The 3547-nt window shown below is 36.7% G+C and overlaps 1 non-coding gene across 1 annotated transcript; it reads left to right on the top strand.

Moving 5' to 3' along the window:
- Positions 1-1565: 1565 nt before the first annotated feature.
- TRNAG-UCC lies at positions 1566-1637 on the top strand. Its single transcript has one exon. It is a non-coding gene; the product is annotated as a tRNA-Gly (tRNA).
- The last annotated feature ends 1910 nt before the right edge of the window (positions 1638-3547 follow it).

Raw genomic sequence — 3547 nt, 5'->3', positions numbered from 1 at the left:
GGTTATTCACCTGCCCAAGCCCAATGCAATTTGAGGATATTTCCCGTACAGATAACCAATGAAATGTAAGGAAGGACTTGCACGTCATCTATCCACTTGTAGACTCGTAATCATTACCTTGAACTCTCCCACTATAAATAGAGGACACCCCTCTCATTTACGGGATTGGATGATCTTAGTTTAAAACAGTTTACACACATTCTCTTTAGATTATAACTCAGCTCGTCACACGTGACCTGATTGTACCCATCTATTAATACAATAGCAGTGGACGTAGGATTTCCTTTTGAGCATCTGAACCACTTTAAAAACCGCGTCTTATTTATTCTCTCGTTTCATATTTTTCTATCATGTGTAATTTCTAAGTCTGTTTAACACTTTACACGTCCGAATCGTTGGTGTCAAAATTAAGCATTAACAGGTTTAAACCATTATGGTATCTCTGGTCTCTGAATTCTATCATCATTAACTATTTTCTTTTACCTCATCAAACATGATAATATAAGCAAATTTTACTCTCTTTTCATTAACTGTCCCTTGTTTTATTTGTCTTCTTTCAACAGGGAAAAGTCAGAAGAAAACAATGAAGGGGGTGATGGTAAAAGTAATCGCAATTTATTTTATTAAATAAATTGGAAGTTGATGTGCATCAGCTCCCTCAAGCTCTGCCTTCAACCACCAACATAAAATTATTTTATTAAATTATATTTTCTAATCATAAATTTAAATGGTGTTATATGAAGCCTAAATCAATTTTTTTAATATTTATATTACCATATGATTTTTAATTGAAATTTACTAAAATTCTTGGATATAACTTACTACATCTCATTTCACAAAACTAACCTACGAGATATCTATACAAATGTTTCCTTCACTCTCTCCCTGAACGCTAAACCCTAAAGCTGAAAATATAATATATAAAAAAAAAAAAAGGTAAATTGGGAATATTATTAGAATTAAATTTTATTTAATTGGTTAAAATAACACCCTCGATTTGTTGTTAGTCGATACTTACCATGTTTTTGCTAATAATAATATGATATATTTTTATAAAGGGGTTCCTTTAACCCCCTCTCTTTCATTAAATAACAAAATTCCCTTCAAATTTCAGAAAAAAAAAATCAAAATTTTTCTATTGTTAATTAGTTAATAATGGAAAATTATTTCTTTATCATTTATTTTAATAAGAATAAATTAATAATAAAGGAATTTATACTTATTTTCTTAAAGGATTTTTGTTTGTTGATTATATGTAAGGGGAATAATTACTATTACTCGTTTTATAAAAATTGTAAAATGCAATTGTACGGTCATATTATATAATATAAAGATAAGATTGCAGACAAGAACAGAATCTACGAAAAGTCCTATTTTGACTAATAGGGCCCAGTAAATTGTTTGGGCCGTTGGGTCTTAATTGTTTTGGTGGTTGGCCTCGTATTAAAAAGGCTTTGGTGGGCTGGCCTATTAATGTTATTTTATTATATCTCAAACGGATTAGTGTCATATTGATGAAAAATACTTACAGTAAATAAAGTGGTACGGACTCAAAATTTTCATCAGCGTTTGTAGTCCAACGGTTAGGATAATTGCCTTCCAAGCAATAGACCCGGGTTCGACTCCCGGCAAACGCAGAGCACCGTATCCATTTTTGAATTTAGATTTATTTGCATTTTGCATTTACGAACAAACTTGTACATAACGTTGTGAGGGGTTATTGAATTACAATAGAGGCGAATCTTCTTTTATTTGTTTAGCATTTGATGGAGCTTTTAAGCTTAGAAATTGTTAGGCATACTGCAATTCTTGTAGAGTACTATATCTTGACTTCAAAAAGACAATCCATTCCCACCCTCAAACTCCATTTCCTTCTTTAAGTTTTCAAAGTTTGTCACCTCCAACATCTCTTCAACAAATTTAAACACACATTTTTCCAACAAATAAAACCCGGCTTGGGGATCTTTTGGAATGCCTAGTAAACTCGCAAAANAATTCATTCTTAAACTTCAGTTTAATCAAATAGCAATAGAATATAATAGTTTGGTACTTGGTAGGTAGTTCCCTTGGGATTCGACACTCGTTTACTCGATTTTACTACTTGCACGATTTCGTACACTTGCGAATAACCTGTCATTGGGCCATTTTGGCAGCTTTTGCTCACAGCTCATTACTTAGGGGGCTAAGTTTGTTCTGACTTCTCGCACATATTACTCGTGAGAATGCCTAGAGCTCCATGCAATATCGGGTCCCCCGTAGATCATGCCTACCAGTACCTCATTGTTTGTTAGAGTTTGTTGGACCTGATTTTTTTTGCTCCCTTGATTTTCACAAGCTGGCGCCTCCTTGACAAATTCTTTCAAGTGGCATCTTCTGATCAGATCTTCAATAGTGTTCTTTAGAGCCCGACACTCATTAGTGTTATGCCCAATATCTCAATGGTACTAGCAGTATTTTTGGCATAGGCAATTTCTTAGCCTTGCGGGAGACCTCATGGATGTGTGCTACATCTTGGTCAGGGGGTGTAATCTGCATACTGCGGAAAAGGTTGTTTTTCCCTGTGGTTTTATGTTTTTTGCCTTTTTTGGAACCTATTTCAGTCCCTATCATTGTGGTCTTGGCCCTTTCATTTATTTGTTAGGTGATCTTGTCTTTTGTCAGAGGCTTTTCTAGGTGAGCTTTTGGCTAAGGCCGCTAGCAAGCTTTCCACTCGCTGATGTTTGGTAGCCATTTGCTAGAACTTGGCCAGGTTCACATGGTCTTCGCTTTGGTGCTTTTTCCATAGCTCCGTCTTCTGGTGTATCCACGACCTTTTCTTGTTCATTCTAAAACCTTGTTAAATACAAGGTCAGAGTTTCGTCTCTCTCCTGATGAATATTGCTCAGATAGCTGAGCGGCATTGCAAGTTGTCTCCTGGCTTGGAATTGTTATAGGTGTAGCGAAGAGAATTGTTGCCAAGACTTTATAAGGTTCGCCTTGAGCCTCTTGTACCACCATTTGGCTTCCCCTACTAAAGTGACCGTGAAACAACAACATTTTGCTAAGTCACAGATTTAATGCAGCTCCATCAGGTCGTTAAAAGAGTCAAGGTGGTCTTTGGGATCTCATTTCCCATCGAACCTGCTCTTTGGTATCCTAAATCCCTGGGGGAGTGGGGCTTGACAAACTTTCTCCATGAATGCAGAACTCAATATCTCTTCTACCACATTGTTCTGGCAGGCTCTTAAATCATTTAACATTTTTTGCACCTGATCTAAGTCCTCATCTAGAGGAGTACTATGGCTGCAGGTTCTCTTCAGCCTTACCTCGAGCAAATGAGCTTGGAGATCAGTTGCTTGTGAACCTCCCCTATCATGCGCATTAATGCGCGAAGTATAGTCCTGATGGCTGGGTTGGTAGGTGTCATCATTTTCATCAGTGTGCTACATGCGACGTTGGTTAAAACCGAAATGCTGGTCATTGCCAGATTGGCGCATATGACTTATCTCGCGAGGTTTGAGCTCGCATTTGGCGTGGGTTAAAACTGGCATGCTAGTGTTGAGGATAT

Source organism: Pistacia vera, unplaced genomic scaffold (genome assembly GCF_008641045.1).
Source record: "Pistacia vera cultivar Batoury unplaced genomic scaffold, PisVer_v2 Contig132, whole genome shotgun sequence".
Lineage (NCBI taxonomy): Eukaryota > Viridiplantae > Streptophyta > Magnoliopsida > Sapindales > Anacardiaceae > Pistacia > Pistacia vera.
Note: the sequence above shows the minus strand (reverse complement) of the source record. Positions and strands in the feature narration are given on the sequence as shown.